Source organism: Rana temporaria, chromosome 3 (genome assembly GCF_905171775.1).
Source record: "Rana temporaria chromosome 3, aRanTem1.1, whole genome shotgun sequence".
Lineage (NCBI taxonomy): Eukaryota > Metazoa > Chordata > Amphibia > Anura > Ranidae > Rana > Rana temporaria.
The window spans coordinates 41,805,647-41,824,003 of record NC_053491.1 but is presented as its reverse complement, the minus strand read 5'-3'; the positions used below and the strand labels follow the sequence as shown (position 1 = coordinate 41,824,003).

The window sequence follows — 18,357 nt, the reverse complement described above, 5'->3', positions numbered from 1 at the left end:
AGAGCAAGTAAATACAATATGTTTGTTATCCCCCCCCCCCCCCCAAATGAACTTTTCCAATCACTTTAATCACTTTCCCTGCAACCATTGGACAAAGTCAAATGTCCACATATAGCTTCTGTACTTCTCGTAGATCGGAGACTGTTCATTCACACCAAATTTAACAAAGATAAACAGCTACTGAACCATTTGTGAGGGCATGAATTGCTGTTGCACACACATATTAAAGATGAAAAGCTATACATGAAGATGTTCAGCGTTCAACAGAAACAATACAGGATACTGTGGCTTCAGATGAAAAATGAGAACTGAGGTTTGTATGCTGTGGGATTTGTTTTATTCAATGAGTTAATTCGTTAATTAGTTCCCAGGAGTTAATCCGGGGAAATATGGGCTGAATTTGTCACATGCTGTTGCAGTCTTGTGGAGATGGTTACATGAATACATAGATAGGTTTAAAAAAAGTCACATTAACCCACCTTACATGCACAGAAACCTAAATATAAAATGTTTTCAAAGACAAAAACCGTCTGGTTTCTGCCTACTTGAGTGTGGTCCAATTTTCTCTATCCAAGAAAGATTGTTCCTAATCCCAAAAAACAATGGGGCAACCCCTTGATCAGCCATTCTCAACCTTTTTACCTCAGAGGCACCCTTGAAATAATTTTCAGCTCTCAGGGAACCCCTGGTAGGATTAGTCCATCAGAGTAATTTCTGAAAATGCAATTTACATTGGTGCTGGTAAGTGGGAAGAAATCACCCCTTACAGGGTTGGCGAGAATGACATCTTTGTAGTAATGCCACTGGCTTTGCCACATGGAGTTGGACCTGGATCTATGCAGGTACCATTATATAGGGGGTCAGTTAGTCAGCTATTCTCAACCAGGGTTCCTCCAGGGGTTCCTTGAGCTGTGACTAAGATCAAACTCTTGCGTACACATGACCGTGTATAGGCTCCATCGGACATTTGCTGATGGAATTTCCGACAACAAAAAGAGCTGGTTCTCAACAATTCCGACGCACAAAATTCCACGAATGCTCTGAATCAAGTACGAGGCAGAAGCGATCGGTCTGGTAAAACTAGCGTTCATAATGGAGATAGCACATTTGTCAAGCTGTATTGGACTGAAAAGCGCAAGGCTGAAAAGCGCGAATCGCCTCTCACCAAACTTCTACAAGCACGACTGGTATTGAACTTTCCTTTAATAGTGCCGTTGTACGTCTTGTACGTCACCGCATTCTTAGCGTTTGGAAATTCTGACAACATTTGTGCAACCGTGTGTATGCAAGACAAGTTTGAGCCAACATCCGTTGGAAAAAAATCCACGGTTTTGTCGGAATTTCTGATCATCTGTACGTGGCATTACATTGTTATAGGTTTTTCTTTTTGAATTTAGACACACAACCAGCCTATTTTTGAAGTAATATGATTGCTGATCTACTTAGTAGTTTCAGTACTCAGGACTTTATGTCAGTAGTCGTGCACATACTCACCAATATGTGACGTAAACTCCTCCGTACACAGCCACTGACTCACAGGATGAGAAGGCAACCAGATGATTACTCAAAATTAAGGGGAAGGAATAGAAGGGGGGCATGTGATATCCAATGTATTTATATTCTTAGAGTTTTTTGCTCTACTTTCTCAAATAAAAAAATGATGTTTTCGACAGGTAAAAAAACAGAACTGAAAGTAAAATTTTCCCTCACTGTTTCATCAAAGCCAAAAATGTAATTATTTATTTCAATAAAATGCATTGAATTTAATTCCATAAAATCAGAAAGTCTTTAGCTTGAACTAAGTTTTAGGCTAAGTTCTATAAAAAGAACACAAGAGATTCCATTGATCAAGTTGCTATGTGAATAGCGATGAATGTGAGAACGATCAAAAACAAAGACAACCTGAGAAGACTCATTGACCGGTGATTTGATCTCTAAGGAGGTTTCGCTTGAGAGTACGGCCTTTCTCACACAGGCACAGCTTATTGTACATCTGACTTGGAGCGCTACATACCTGAATATTCTGAACTGGAGGGGATTGAAAGGGATCTATGCCACATCAACCCAAACATAATGATGGGGAACAATATGTTGTGTTAATATTTGATGCTCTGTTCCACTTTCCTGATTTCACTAGTAAGCACGTCAAGACTTAAGTTGACATTTTGTTCCTACTGAGATGCCTTTTTCAGGATTCTTACTGGAAATGCCCATAGCCATATTATTATTTACAACCTTGCAAATCCAGGGTGTTATCTTACCATAAGATAACACATCATACCTAAGGCTTAAAAGATAAAAATATGGCTTCCTACCACAGGCTTGAAGGCATGAACTGCTGATATTTGGTTTAGATATTTGTTTGTAATACTCATTGCTATTAAAAACAGCAATAATAATGATAATAATAATAATAATAGCACTGTGACTTATGTGCTTATGTATATTTAACATGAAACAAAAAAATGGCATAAAATCTATCATTATTATAAATTATTATTATTGTTAACATTATTATTAATAAGAAGGAGAAGAAAAATAATAATTATTATTATTATTATTATTATTATTATTATTATTATTATCTGGATACCTCTACAGATGTAAATTGTTTTATATGCACATACAATGGAAAAAGATATAAGGCAGCACTACATTGCATATTCATGTTACACATCACTTCAATGTCACAAAGGTACTGATTAAGTAAATGTAAATTCATCAAGCATGTTTATTTTGTTTTTTTTGTACACACTTCATGTAAAAATGTGTATGTAAAACATTTGCATGATTCATCCTTCTGGATTGCGGTGTACTACTTATCGTAATTTATGGCAAGCATCATGTCTAATTACTGTGCATGGCAGCATCATTAGCATTATTATACGATGTTGTTTTTACTTGTTTAGTTAATTGAAATAATTTGCATTCACTGTCCTAAAGATATCAGCTAAGTAAGTAATTTTTAAAATTAATTAAAAATCCTAAAAAAAATTATTAAAATCTTCGTATTTTTCAATTAAAAAAAATGATTGTATTGTATGAAAATAATGTGAGTTTAGTTGTTCCTGGAGTGTGAGGTATAATAGTCATTACCACATCCATTCTTAGGTATTATAAACTGTGGGAATAGAGAGATAACAGGTAAATGACTCATTGATTTATGTGTCCCAAGGAGAATTCTGGATGGTTCTCAATGGAACTTGAAACATAAACCATGAAGAGATCCGGCTTACCTTTGTCTATTCATTCCATAGAGTCATCCATATAGAGGATTCTTGCTGTGTCCCATCAGCAGCACCCAGGATAAAGTTCTGTTCTTTGTAGAAGTTTAGCTCATGGGATCAGAGAGGGGAGTGATTGCATCCAATGACCTTCCTAACTTCTGCAAGTCAGCCTTTTCTCCCACACAGCTAGAGATACACACTCAACAATGTGCAAATAGTACACTGCTGTAACACACAGCATACGTTCAACTTCTTCCTCTCTCTCTCTCTCTTTCTCAAAATTAGAAACAGGGTAGACAGAATTTCCCTCAACATAAATGCTAGTAACCTGACCTACTGTCTGAACAGCACATATCCAGAATTAACCTCTTGTGTGTGATATGAGTTGTGTGTGTCCAATGGCTAGTGTTAGGATCCAAAACCCGTAACCCATGTCATATATTTCAAGCACATTTTTTGGCCATGAGAGAGTGGGTAACATTTTTTGGCCAGCTACTGTATATGTAGTACCTAAAACAACTGTAATTACTTTTTATCTTGGCTTCCAGTTTTTGTTGCCTAAGAAAATATTAATTAAATGAACAGGATTTCATTATGTATTACTTTAATGAGTCTGGAAGCTTTTCTACTGTCACCCAACCTTTTCATAATTCTTCGTTGCAATAAGGTTAACAATGTAACTGAAAAAAAGAGCGATTTATTTACACCCACCTTCTCCATCGAGGTCAGCCTTTCTCAACCTTTCTACCTCACAGGAATCCCTAATATAATTTTTATATCTCAAGCCTCGTACACACGCCCGAGTTTCTCGGCAAAAAACAGCAAGAAACTTTTTGCCGAGGAAACCGGTCGTGTGTACATTTTCGTCGAGGAAACGGTCGAGAAACTTGACGAGCCAAAAAGAGAGCAAGTTCTCTATTTCCTCGACGGGAGTCTCAAATTGGCTTGTCGAGTTCCTGGTCGGGCTGGTTTCCGACGAGAAACTCGAGCGTGTGTATGCTAAGAAACCCGCGCTTGCTCAGAATATGAGACGGGAGTAAAAGTACCATTTGTAATGGAGATAACACATTTTTCATGCTGTAACAGACTGAAAAGTGCAAATTGCCGCTTACCAAACTTTTATTTAACACGCAAACACTTGAAATGAGCAAAAGCAGCCCCAAGAGTTGTGCCAGTGGAATCGAACTTCCCCTGCCGTTGTATGTGTTGTAGGTCATCGCGTTTGAGAACGAGGCGATTTTGTCTTGACTGTGTGTACGCAAAGCAAGCTTGTCGAGTTCCTCAACAAGCCTAACAAGAAACTCGACGAGGAAAACGATGTGTTTCGCCCGTCGAATGCGGTATTAGGCATTCATCATTTTTCCAGATGTAGGAAGTGGGTTTAGTAGTCTGGGATCAATATGTACAGATTTGGTTACTTATACACAAACAAAATTATATGATAGGAATTTTTAAGGTATTAAAATAATGTACAGATGGTTTAATAATGATTTAATGAATTAATACAATGATTTAATAATTTAATAATGATTTACAGTGATTTAATAATTAAACGCTGATTTATTATTATACATATGGTTTTAAAAAGAGGAAAGCATACAAAATCCTTAACCGGATAAAACAATAATTATAATTTTACAGTATATCATTGATGGCCTCAATGGTATCAACTTCCATTTTCCAAACATTGCTATAGTTTACACATAATACCTGAAAGTTAGAACAATGCTCCACAAGTGGTTGGTGGCAGATTCTTGACACTTTTTACTTACTATATATACTAAATCTGCTTCATTAGCGGATGAACCAGAAGGGTATCTAGAAGAAAAATCAAGAACATAGTAAGCATAGCATACTTATATAAAATATACAATATCCATGAGAATATGCAGAAAAGGCTATACGGAACAAACTTTCCTCTCTTGGAAATCAGTTATCCTATGAATAATTACATATAATTTCATAAACCACAGTGTGTATCCTGGGGAAGATTGTAGGGGACATAAAATGGCGGAGAGAAGTTCCATCCCAAAGATTGAGGTCTTACAATATTTATATTAAACCTAAATCAGGAATTACCATATATTGTATCTCCTATATCCTAGTTAATAGATTGATGCAACCTTTGGGACCATGCTTTATTATTATTATTATTATTATTATTATTATTATTATTATTATTATACAAAGATTTGGGTTTTCATTTGCTAGTAACCCAATTGTTACATATCTTTCTTCAAGTCAACATGTTTAGAGCAATATTTGCAACAAGACATTTGTTGGTTGGTGCATGGGATAGCAGGGCAATAAATACATAGTTGCACCAAAGCAATGCATTTGAAAAAACAATTCTTGAAAGGAGTTGGAATTGAGGCGTGTCACTGTCTGCACATCATGGATGATGCTTAAAGTGGTTGTACACCCAAATTTGCCACTTTTACCTACAGGTAAGCCTATAATAAGGCTTACCTGTAGGTAAAATTAATATATCCTAAACCTGTAGGGTTTAGGAGATATTTCCTTTGCATGCAGCTGCTGACATTAGCGGCTCATGCGCTTTGAAGGCTCGGCTGAAGGTCGGGGCAGACGTTGCCGGACCATGCCGGGAAGAAAACTCCTGCGCGAATGCGCGGGAGTGACGCAATCGCGGCTCTGGTCACTCACAGCGCCGGAGCCGTGAACCTGGAAGACACAACAAGGGCAAGATGTCAGCTCCCATGGCGTGGATCGGGCTGCGATACAGGGGCTTCGCTCTGAGGTAAGTATTTCATAATGAGCTAGTAGTTTTTGTAAAGGTTAATTTTTTATTTTCTAAATAGGTTCCTTTAAGCTAGTGCATTGTTGGTACCTTTTCCTTTCATTTCCCTTCTAAATGTTGTTTTTCTTTGTCTGAATTTCTCACTTCCTGTTTCTCCTCATCAACTGAGCTGTTCTGGCTGGGGGTTAGTCAGCCAGAACAGCTTACTGTGGAGGAACAGGAAGTGAGAAATTCAGACAAAGAAAACAAATTTTAGAAGGGAAATCGAAAGGAAAAGGTAAGTGAACCAACAATGCCCTAGCTTAAAGCGGAGTTCCACCTAAAAATGGAACTTCCGCTTAATCCACTCCTTGCCCCCTTACATGCCACATTTGGCATGTCATTTTTTTGGGGGGGGGGAGTGGGGGCTTCAGGAGGAGTGGGACTTCCTGTCCCACTACCTTTTTCCGCCGAGTGGCTGGTAAGGCGAATAGCTTAATCGCCTTATTGCAGCCCCTCCCTGTAGGCGAGCGCCTGTCTAATCGGACGGCGCCTCGCCGCTCGCGCATGCGCAGTGCCGCTCGCGCATGCGCAGTGGGTGCCCGGCCGTGAAGCCGAAAGCTGTCACTGCCGGGTGCCCACACTAGGAATGAAGGGGGGGGAGGAGCGGAGCCCCGGCCGGCGCGACGCTGGAACCGTGGAGCAGGTAAGTGTCTGTTTATTAAAAGCCAGCAGCTACACTTTTTGTAGCTGCTGACTTTTAATAAACTTAAGAAAAAGGCTGGAACACCCCTTTAAAGGAACCTATTTAGAAAATAAAAAACAAACTTTTACAACCCCTTTAAATCATGCTTAAAGAGTTTTGGGAAAGATGGCTATTCACAAGTCTGCTAGTGATCATCACTATGTACTTTTTATACTCTCTACTTATGTCTACTGTTCAGTAAGCTCTAATGTGAATGTTTTTGTTAGCTTATTGTTCTGCCAGAAAAATGCGATCAAGCTCTACTGACTTCAATCATCCAATCAAACAAAGCAAAAATAATGGGCCTGATCCACAAAAACCCGGCGTAACTTAATTTTTCCCGTTTAAGTTACACCGCCGCAAAATCTCTACCTAAGTGCCCGATCCACAAAGCACTTACCTAGAAATTTTGAGCGGTGTAACTTAAATCCGTCCGGCGCAAGGCGTTCCTAATCTAATGGGGCGAGTCCCATTTAAATTAGGCGCGCTCCCGCGCCAGACGTACTGCGCATGCTCCCGACGCGATTTTCCTGACGTGCATTGCGCGAAATTACGTTACGCTGAGTTTTGTGAATCACGCCGGGTCAAAAAAGTTGCGTCGGGAAAAAAAAAAGATGCGGCGGGAAAAAAAAATGTAAAAAAAAATTTGACAGCGTCGCGGGAAAGAAGGGTCTACTTTTACATGGTGTACTAACTTTACACTTTGTAAAAGCAGCCCTAATTTTGCGACGGCAAACTAATACTTACGGAGAAAAAACGAAGCGTAAAAGCTTCGTGGATCTCCGTAAGTGCTAATTTGCATACCCGACGCTGGATTTCGACGAGAAATGCCCCCAGCGGCGGCTGCGGTACAGCATCCTAAGATCCGACAGTGTGAGGCCCCGTACACACGACAGAGGAACTCGACGTGCTTGGCACGTCGAGTTCCTCGTCGAGTTTTGGGATGAAGCCGCCGAGGAGCTCGGCGGGCCGGCTTCTCCCATAGAAGAACGAGGACAACGAGAAAATAGAGAACATGTTCTCTATTTTCTCGTCGAGTTCCTCGGCGGCTCCATCGAGCCAAAACTGTACAGACGACAGAGTTTCTCGGCAGAATCCGGGTTTTGACCGAGTTTCTCGGTGAATTCTGCCGAGAAACTCTGTCGTGTGTACGAGGCCTAAGTCCCTTACACATGTCAGATCTTCTGCCTATCTATGAGAAACTGATTCTGTGGATCAGTTCCATAGATAGAAACAGGGATACGACGGCGTATCAGTAGATACGCCGGCGTATCCCTTTTGTGGATCAGGCCCAATGTTTTTTTCTTACATGTGATTGGATATTCTTTTCAAATTAAAGTTTCACCACCACACTAAGCTAGGTGAAAATTCCCTTGGAAAGCAAACCGCCCATTTGCTTTTAGGACATCAAGACCAATATATCAAGAAAGTGTGCAGAAAAATAATAAGATAGTCAGAGCAAAACTATGCATTCGCTGTAAGTCACAATTATTAGGTGTGACAAGGTACTGAAAACTGTTTCAGCCCCATTAGGCAGGTATCACTGCACCACTGAGAATAACTTTAAAAACTAAAAACATTCTAGGTTAGTGGAGACCAGAGGACGACAAAGCCCTGAATCTACTGCAAATCTGCCTGACATAAGCACCTGCTTTGAGAACTTTTGACCTTTCCTCAACTGCAAATGCAAGCAGATGGAACATGGTCCTTATGTATATCTATAGTAAAGTAAGTATTCCCGTGCTCCTGTGGAGTCTAATATGACAATTCTTATGGCGCAGCTACTGTATGGGTCAAAGACTACCCGCGCTGAGATATGTGAAAAAAAATCAAGGATTGGTGTTGCGCTCCAAAGTAATAACTATAAAGCGCTGAAACAGGTGACAATATATATTTGTAGCGCTACCCCCAAAGGAGCCGCTGATTGTTTGGGATCTACTCTCTTTTGATTTAGCTCACCCCTTTTTAACTAGCTCGAACCCTCCCTTGACACATCAGAAGTCTGTAGGGTGTATTGCGACCCCTGCTGGGCTGGGGGACACAATAACAGGCATACAGTATTCAATGACAATGTAATAGTAGTATTACCTGAATTATGGATGGTCCCTCCAGACAAGAAATGCACTTCACACAGTAGTATAATTAAGTCAAAAGAATGAGTTTACTTTATATGAACTCAAAGAGAAACAAGCATAAGTTTAAATCATAAGTTTATGCAATAACACAATAGGATTTCGCAAGGGCCCTTGCAGAAATCAGCACGTGACATTAATGAAGAAAAACAAGTCTATACTGAAGAATGGTACCATTACTTAAACTAAGATAGGCAGTCTATGCTCGTGAGCGCCCTCTAGCGGGCAGTCCTGCGGAACAGTTAAAGTTCACGTTGCGGCCGGGTGGTGCACATTAAATTTATAATCCACAAGTGGCAATTGGTGGAAGAAGTTACCCAACAAAGTATCTGGAACAGTAAAACGTTGGTGAACTGATCGCTCGTCAGCGTCAGTAACTTTTGTAAAACACTTAAACAGTTAACGGGGCCTCTAAGTTTCAGCTGGAGGCCAACACGTGTCTCCGGCCTGTGGGGTGGCACTAAGGTGTCTGTCTGAAGGGAGAGTTAGAAGTTGAGCATGTGCTCTCTCACCCGACAGGTCGATCCGCCTCAGTTCTTCTCAGAAAGTATGTTGATAAAGATCCTGGATGAGGGTTCTCCACTGTTTCAGTTGTCAGCTGGGTTGCCTCTCCGATCTCCGGGAACACGGGCTGGATGCTGGAGTCTTGCTTCCTTCTGGATGGTTGGTCTCTCGGTGAATTTAGGCCCAGGCTTCTGGCCTAGCAGCACGGCTGGGCTGTGTCAGCAGCTCTGCCCAGGAGAAGATGCAGAGCCCAAGAGAGTGAGAGCAGCCTCTCCCTTTCCTTAAATAGCTTCTCATATCCTTCGGAGTGTCTGAGCAGAGTTGTCACATGTTCCAATAACACAGGGCATTGTGGGAAGTATAGTCTGTTTCTCCTACGAGTCAATGGAGTCCATATCTCCTGCTACTTGTAGTCCCACAATGCATAACTTTCTTAAAGGTATCTTACATATTTACAAATGTGGATAAAGTTCCAGCGAGGATGGCCTGTCGTAAGATTCTGACAGGATACCCCGCTACATATTGATTCCAGTATAAAACTGACAAGTAGTAATATATAGAAATCCAATAAAAAATTATAAAAAATGGGAGTGGCGTCAACTACAAAACCATACACTCTGAAACAACTGATGCTGCTCCTAAAATTAGTGATAACTAATATGCAAAATGTGAAAATGTAAAGGGGGCAACAAGTAAATATAAATAATAATAAAAGTCCATATTTCTATCAAACATTGCTGTGAGTTATGAATCATGACCATGCTCCAATCACCATGTGATATTAAAGTGCAAATGCTTCAAATAAAGTGCTTTACCCGAAGTGGTATATCAAAGCGCTCACCAGATTGCCTCGGCCACCAAGTGACCCACAGGCATGTAGTAAACAAAAGGACTTTTTTCACCCGATGATCCTTTCATAGAATATTCAGCATGGATCTGCTGTCTGAAGATCACCCAGATCTCAATCCAAGTGGGAATAGTATTTGTATATATATATATAAATATATATATATATATATATAAAACTCCTTATTACTAGCTCACGTCCAAATGAAAATCCACATGAAAAGCCACAGAAAGGCATGGAGAGTGTGATACATTTTTTTAATAGCTTAAAAACAACGCTTACACATCCAGTTAATTTGGTGCAAGGTACAGCAAAAACGAGATACAGCTGCAAAGGAGAGAGGAAGCCGGTCCGGCCCCAATGCGGGTGTGTGTACTGCTCAGCATGCTTCTCAGCAAGCGTCTCAGCTGTGTGTGGAGACAGGGGACTTGTATTGCGTGGCGAGCCTCAGTTTCAATATATTTCACGCTCGTGCGTGCATCAGGAAATTATGGATGATCACTCTGGGTGAAGAAGGGAATCTCCTATCCGTTCCTCCTGGGGGGGTTCAAGTGTATGCAGAGTCTAGGTGATGCAAGCACGTTTTTCGAAAAGACCCAGAATTCCCTGGGGCGATCCTTTTACCCGAGCTCAGGCCCATCCCATGCTCCAAAATAACCAATCCTTGGTTGACCACCACCTTGTACGGCAGTGTTGCCAACCTACCAGATTGAAATTTACTGGCACGACACCCAAAATTTACTGGCGCAGCCACGTTTTTACTGGCATTTCACAAAAGTTACTAAATTACATTTTTCGGTGCAAATTTCAGTATTTAGGCTACAAACAAGTACGCTAGGCAAATAGCAATGTGATTTAAGGTAGATATTAAAGCGGGGGTTCCGCGGGAAATTCTTTTTTTTTTTAGGTGCATCTACCGCTGTTAATAAAGTTAAGATTGTACTCACGTGTCTGATTTCTTTAGCCATCCACATGGACATTCCATTCGGCCGAAAATAATAATTTATAAAAAGGTGTCCTGTCTGGTTCCATCTTGCTTGTGGGCAATGTGATGCCCCCAAGCAAATACTTCCGGGATAAGTTCCTCTTATTGGCTTCTGAATCGTCTCCTGGGCAGCGTCACGCTGTGCTCCCAGGAGACATTGCAAACTAGTCCCAGCAAACACTGGGGCGCTGGGAGATAAATCGACACACCCACTCCCGCGGGAGGTTAACCAGGAAGTGCCTCCTTCAGACAACAAAACCACGCTATGGCATTAATATAAAAATGTATGGATAGCCAATTATTAATATAGACACTGAGCCAGTCTGATTAAGGAAGACTTTAAAATTAGGGTGAACCTCCGCTTTAAGGTAAAAAAACATATTTTTGTTATTTTCGATATAATAAGGGAAAATTATTTAGTCACATCACCCCCTGCCTCCATCCCCCTCTGCCACCAACACCCCCTTCCTTCACCCCCCTCTGCAGTGCCACAATCTCCCCCTGCCTCCAATCTCCCTCTGCCTCTATTCTCCCCCTGCCTCCAATCTCCACCAGGCCCCCTGCCTCCAATCTCCACCAGGCCCCCTGCCTCCATCCCCCTCTGCGGTGCCACTAACAACCCCTGTCTTCATACCCCACCCTCTGCAGTGCAACCATCCCCCTCTGCGGTGCCACCAACACCCCCGCCTTCAATCATCCCCTGCCACTAACACCCCCTGCATCCAATCTCCCCCAGGCCCCCTGCCTCCAATCACCCCCTGCCTCCATCGTCCCCTGCCTCCATCCCCCTCTGCGGTGCCACCAACAACCCCTGTCTGCATCCCTCACCCTCTGCAGTGCAACCACCCCCCTCTGCGGTGACACCAACACCCCCTGCCTTCAATCACCCCCTGCCACTAACACCCCCTGCCTCCAATCTCCCCCTGCCTCCATCCCTCTCTGCGGTGCCACCACAACCACCATCACCCCCTGCCTCCAATCAACCCCTGCCTCCAATCTCCATGTGCAGTTCCAAGCCGAACCGATCTCGGCTATTTTTACTGGCACATTGCCGCAACCACGGACATTTACGAACGGGGAAAAAAGTGCCAATTTTTACGAACTGTTCGTAAAAATACGGACGGTTGGCAACACTGTTGTCCTGTACCTGGCCATGCCCCATCAGTCAAGGCTCTCTTTACCTAGGGGGCTCAAGAGGCCTTCATTCTCCTGGACCAGGTAAAATAGCCAAGCACCGCTCAGAATGTATCAAACTGATTATGGATAGAGATAATGCAAACAAAGGCTCCATAGTGTAGTAGGTCTTTAAAAACTAATAGCGTTTTATTATACAAAAAGGTCAGGTACTAAAAGCACTTTCATATACATGGACTTTTGTTGAAGTTTATCCTATTTATGCATTTTAATCATTTTTTTAAATATATATATATATATATATATATATATATATATATTTATACACTACAGTCACTTAATTTGCAATTTATTGCACTATTGATCACCATTATATATATATTTATATTTATTTTCTCATTTAAGCATTGGATTTCTATATATCACTACTTGTCAGTTTTATACTGGAATCAATATATATTGTCACCTGTTTCAGCACTTTATATTTATTTCTTTGGAGCACAACACCAATCCTTGATTTTTTTTATCTAATCTAATGTGTGCAGAGATTCACCCTATTGAAAGTGAAAGAAAAGTCCAAATTTTGGGTTGTCACAGAACAGCAACAGAGGGGAAATCTTACAGTGGGGACACTATTTCTGGTGACAACCAGGATTCCCTTACATTGGAGGGACTACCTGTTTGGCTATGGGACAGGAAGTGAAGTGGGGATGTGGCCTTGATAAATCAAGCTGAGACTGTTTTTATCTGCTAACTACTCAGGCCAGGCAAGGTGTGATGTGGGTGGTTTATCTCTTTTTTTAGTGTGCTTTGGGTCTGGATGGACCTCTTCTGAGCCTGCACCTTCGCTGGTCAGTGGCATCCAACTCAACCCTAAGGCCCCTTTCAGACGTCCGCTCCGCCTGTCCGTTATTACAAGTCCGTTAACGGACTTGTAATACATCCCTATGGGATCGCGTCCGTTAGCGGATGGAGCATCCGCTAACGTCCGCGTCCGTCAGGATCCGGTTTTCGGACGGAAGAAAACCCTATTTTTCTTCCGTCCGGTGGAACGGAACTGATGCAGACGGACAGACGGTCTGTCTGCATCCGGTTCCCCATAGGGCAGAGCGGAGCTGAGACAGGGCGGTCTCTGCACTGTGTGCGGGGACCGCCCTATCAGCCGACAGCTCAGCGGGGATCCCCGCTGAGCCGACGGAGACACACGGAGCGGACCCAGAAACGGTCCGCTCCGTGTGAAAGAGCCCTTAAGCATTTATGGTGGGAAATCTCTTCAGTGGTACACAGTTGGCAAAAAAAAAAACTGACAAGTGTCATAACCTTTCCTTACACTATCCAAAAAAAAAAAAAAAGTTTTGCCCTTAGTTTCCTAAAGTGTTACTAAACCTAGGACCCTGCATGCACTATATCTGATCTCCCACAGAACATGGAAATGCAATTATTTTAGCAAATATAAACCGCTAAATACCTTTTCTCATCAGCAGTCTTGTGACTTCTATCAGTGTCTGGCCAACCACAGATGTCAATGTAAAATAATGTAAGTCAATGTAAATCGCAAAAAGTAGTACAGAAACTACTTTTTGAAATTGGTGCAGCGCCGCAGATGCGGCATTGCACCGATTAGGACGGTGTCATTGCCGGCAATTGCTGGAAAATGCTGCCAATTTGACATGTCAAATCGCATGTCAAAACACAGCAGTGTGAACCAGGGCTAAAGGGGTTCATGGAAAGGAATTTCTCTGGCAACTAGGTAAAGATCCAGAGTTGTGTTTGCATGTTTTTGGCTCCCCCAACTCCGGACTCACAAATTTTTCATACAGGTCTAAATAAAACTATAAAACTATTGGACCAAAAACCTTTGGGCACCAGGGCATATGTGGCATGTTACATACAAGCCAGGGTGACAAAAATGGAGGTATAACACAAAAATCGCATCTCATTATCAGAGCCACAGCACGTGGGAAAACTCCAATGCTCCCTTTAACTACAGTATGAGGGAGATTTACTAAAACTGGAGCACTCAGAAACTGATGCAGCTGTGCATGGTAACCAATTAGCTTCTAACTTCAATTAAGCTTTGACAAGAAAAACTGGAAGCTGATTAGTTTCTATGCAGAGCTGCACAAAAGTTTGCACTCCAGTTTTAGTTAATTTCCCCCGTTGTGTCTTTGGGGGGAAAAGAAAGGGGATCTTGTCATAAAACATATAAGGAGTCTGTGTATTGGAAGTTATGCTATGATGAATCATCGCTGTTTTGCAATTTATTATGGGTGTTAAGCTGTTATTATGGGTAAAGAGCTACATTTGGTGGTTGATGACTTGTAAATATAGCATTGATTGCCAAACCACTCTTGTTTAGTCATTTCTATGTAGTTTTGCAATGTTTTAACAAGTTTTAGTACCTGGCATACAAAATGTGCTGTGATTTAAACAATGCACATGTATGCTGAAATGCTGAATTATTGTTTAACGTAGTCATTGCACCTTTAACCACTTAAGCCCTGGACCAAAATGCAGGTAAAGGACCAGGCCCCTTTTTGCGATTCGGGACTGCGTCGCTTTAACTGTCAATTGCGCGGTCGTGCGACGTGGCTCCCAAACAAAATTGGCGTCCTTTTTTTCTCACAAATAGAGCTTTCTTTTGGTGGTATTTGATCACCTCTACTGTTTTTATTTTTTGTGCTATAAACAAAAATAGAGTGACAATTTTAAAAAAAAATCTGCATTTTTTACTTTTTGCTATAATAAATATCCCCCAAAAATATATAAAAAAATATGTTTTCCTCAGTTTAGGCCAATACGTATTCTTCTACATATTTTTGGTAAAAAAAAATCGCAATAAGCGTTTATCGGTTGGTTAGCGCAAAATTTATAGCGTTTACAAAATAGGGGATAGTTTTATTGCATTTTTATTAATTTTTTTTTTTTACTAGTAATGGCGGCGATCAGCTATTTTTTTCGTGACTGCGACATTATGGCGGACACTTCGCACAATTTTGACACATTTTTGGGACCATTGTCATTTTCACAGCAAAAAATGCATTTAAAATGCATTCTTTATTGTGGAAATGACAGTTGCAGTTTGGGAGTTAACCACAGGGGGCGCTGAAGGGGTTATGTTTCACCTAGTGTGTGTTTACAACTGTAGGGGGGTGTGGCTGTAGGAGTGACGTCATCGATTGTGTCTCCCTATAAAGGGGATGACACGATCGATGCAGCCGCCACAGTGAAGCACGGGAAGCCGTGTTTACACGCGGCTCTCCTCGTTCTTCAGTTCCGGGGACCGATCGCGGGACCCCAGCGGCGATCGGGTCCGCGGGGACGTGCCGGTACATCCATCTGCCCAGCCGTGCCATTCTGTGGATGTATATATACAGTGGGCGGTCCTTAAGTGGTTAAATATTAAAACCCTTTAATTTCTTCCCCCTGGAAAACAGAGTATTGTCTGGGGAAAAATGTTGCTTCTTACAGTCTACACACAATCGGATTTTCCACGGACAAAGCCTCTGACTTTTTTGTCCGAAGGGCGTATGCCTGGATTTTGTCTTGCATACAAACGGCACACAATTGTTGGCCAACGAACGTAGTGACGTACTAGATGTTTTTTCAGCTCTTTAGCGCCACCCTTTGCGCACCTTCTGCTATAATCGTGTTTGCATTGGCGTAAAATGAAGGATGGATGGCCGCACTCCAAACCAAACAGGTTGTCTTTATTTAAACGAACAGCAAAAACATACCAGATCACAGCAACAGAAACAGGAGGATAACCGACGTTTCGCACTGACTTAGTGCTTATTCATGGCTAACATGCATTAAGACTGTTTAGTATATATAGAGATCAAAAGCTGACATGTGACCTGATTGAATGATTGGCTGGAGGTGGCCCGCAATCACTGGACACACCAGAAGCCAATATAATATCGTGTTTGGTTGCTTCCAAGCATGGGTGTTTGTACTTGTGTACACACGCTCGGAAATCCCGACCACAGACCGTTGTATGCGGAAAATTTTAAAGCGTGCCATCCAACATTTGTCTGTGGAAAATCCGACAACAATTGTCCGATGGAGCCCACAAACGGTCAGATTTCCGGCCAACAGGCTGGCAACACACAATTCCTGTCGGAAAATCCGATCGTGTGTATGAGGCTTAAAGGCCTGTACAGATGATCCGAAAATCAGAAGTAAAACTTAGTCCGACAAACAATCTGCCGATTTTCGAATTGTTAGTACGGAGCTTTCCACAGCCGATTCCGATATTTTTTTTGTACGACCAATCTGGATGTGCAGACTAGAATTTGTTTGTCAGATGTGAACACAACGTTTTCATTTAATTTGTACAGTTTTTGTCCGAAAAAAAAATCATAAGAGCAAGAACACATACAAAACTTTTCAACACATTACTTCTGAAGTTGAATTCTGTTGTACAAGAATTTTCGTATGGTGAGTAACCTCTTCACTTTCAACTTGAGACTAGCATGCAACAAAAAACGGATAACCGTTCGTCCGAAAATCTGATAGTGTCTACAAGGCTTTAGAGTTTTTGTTATTGTATAAATGGCCCTATTGGGAGGAGTGCAGTGTCCTTACCAGTATGTTAAAAATAAATTATAGTAGTATTGGGCACTTTTTTTTTTTTTTTTCCCTTTTCAATTTTTTCCCTTTTCTTTTTTTTTTTTTTTTCCTTTTCTTTTTTTTTCCTTTTCTTTTTTTTTAAGTTTATTTTTTTAAAAACTTATGTTTGATCTCCTCCTTTTTATTTTAATATATGTATTGAATTTTCAAAATTAAATGACAAGAGATCAAACAGGCATATGTCAGTACATAATACATGAGTTCAATAAGAAGAACAATAACTACAGCAAAGAATGTGATGTCATTATTCAAGTACATGAACTTAAACATAAAAGCAGAAAGCAGAAAAACCTTGTGCTCCACATGGGGACCATTTGAAAAGTGAAGGCACATATGCGGCCAACAAATAGCACCAAAAAAATATTTACAGGATGTGCAGAGAAGTAGATTATATAGAGGGGAGAAAGGAAGAGAAAAAAAACTTGCTGTCAGCATTCAGGGTGGTAGAAGGCTAGATTAAGTGGTGATATTTGGGTGATGATATGCCAAGGGCTCCAAATTTTGCAAAATGTAATATGGTTATTAGTGACAATACTAGATCGTTGTTCGTTCAAGCCATCCATTCGGGATATGACCTCAGAGAAGTGGGTTAATTGTTTTTTTCCACACCATGGCATTGGTTAATTTGGAAGCTAGGAGGATGGAATGGATAAATTGAAACTGTTTCTTAGTAACACCTGGAGGTTTGAAGTGTAGAAGCGCTAGCCAGGAGTCTCTAGAAAGGCAGATCCCAAATAGCGCATGCAGGAGGAGAAAACTATATACCAAAAGTGACCACGCATCGGACAAGCCCAACGTATGTGGAGAATGTGGCCCGTAGCCTGGCATCCTATGAAACATAGGCCTGAATGTCCAGGGAATATACAGTATGAGCCAATTTAGATGGCACCAGATACCACTTGCTGAATACCTTAATAAGCTGCCTCTAGAGTGGTAACATTAATAGAGCAGGTTGTGATTGTGGACCACATTTCCTGCCAGTCTCCACACAGTAATGCAAGGCTTTCTCCCTGGTGTGGAGTGTCGTGCTCGCCCCCTCCCTTGGACTACAGGAGAGTCAGCGTTGAATACCTAGGATTGGTTCTGGATTCCTCGGATGCAAGAGTTTATTTCCCTGTGGAAAAATTGCAGACTCTGCGAGCTGCGGTGCAGCTGTTGGCGTCACAGAGATGGTCGTCGATCCGCTTTTGCATGCATCCTGGGTCTCATGGTAGCCTCCTTCGAGGTGGTCCCTTATGCTCAATTCCACACTTGAGTGATGCAGAGGGAAATTCTGTCAAGTTGGGACAAATGGCCATCGTCCCTGGATTGTCTAATCCGGGTGAGACACTGGGTCAGGGCCTCCCTAGTTTGGTGGCTGACATCCCCGGCTCTTCGGTCCGGGAAGTCGTTCCTTCCTTTTCACTGGACGGTG

General features: G+C 41.7%; 1 protein-coding gene across 1 annotated transcript in view; it reads right to left on the bottom strand.

Annotated features, from left to right (window-relative positions):
• Positions 1-3,407, bottom strand: part of LOC120931217 (aminopeptidase N-like) — a 133,646-nt gene extending 130,239 nt beyond the window's left edge. Inside the window, exon 1 of the mRNA XM_040342452.1 lies at positions 3,237-3,407. The gene's annotated coding sequence lies outside the window, so the exon portion shown is untranslated. The remainder of the gene's footprint in view (positions 1-3,236) is intronic.
• Positions 3,408-18,357: the final 14,950 nt, after the last annotated feature.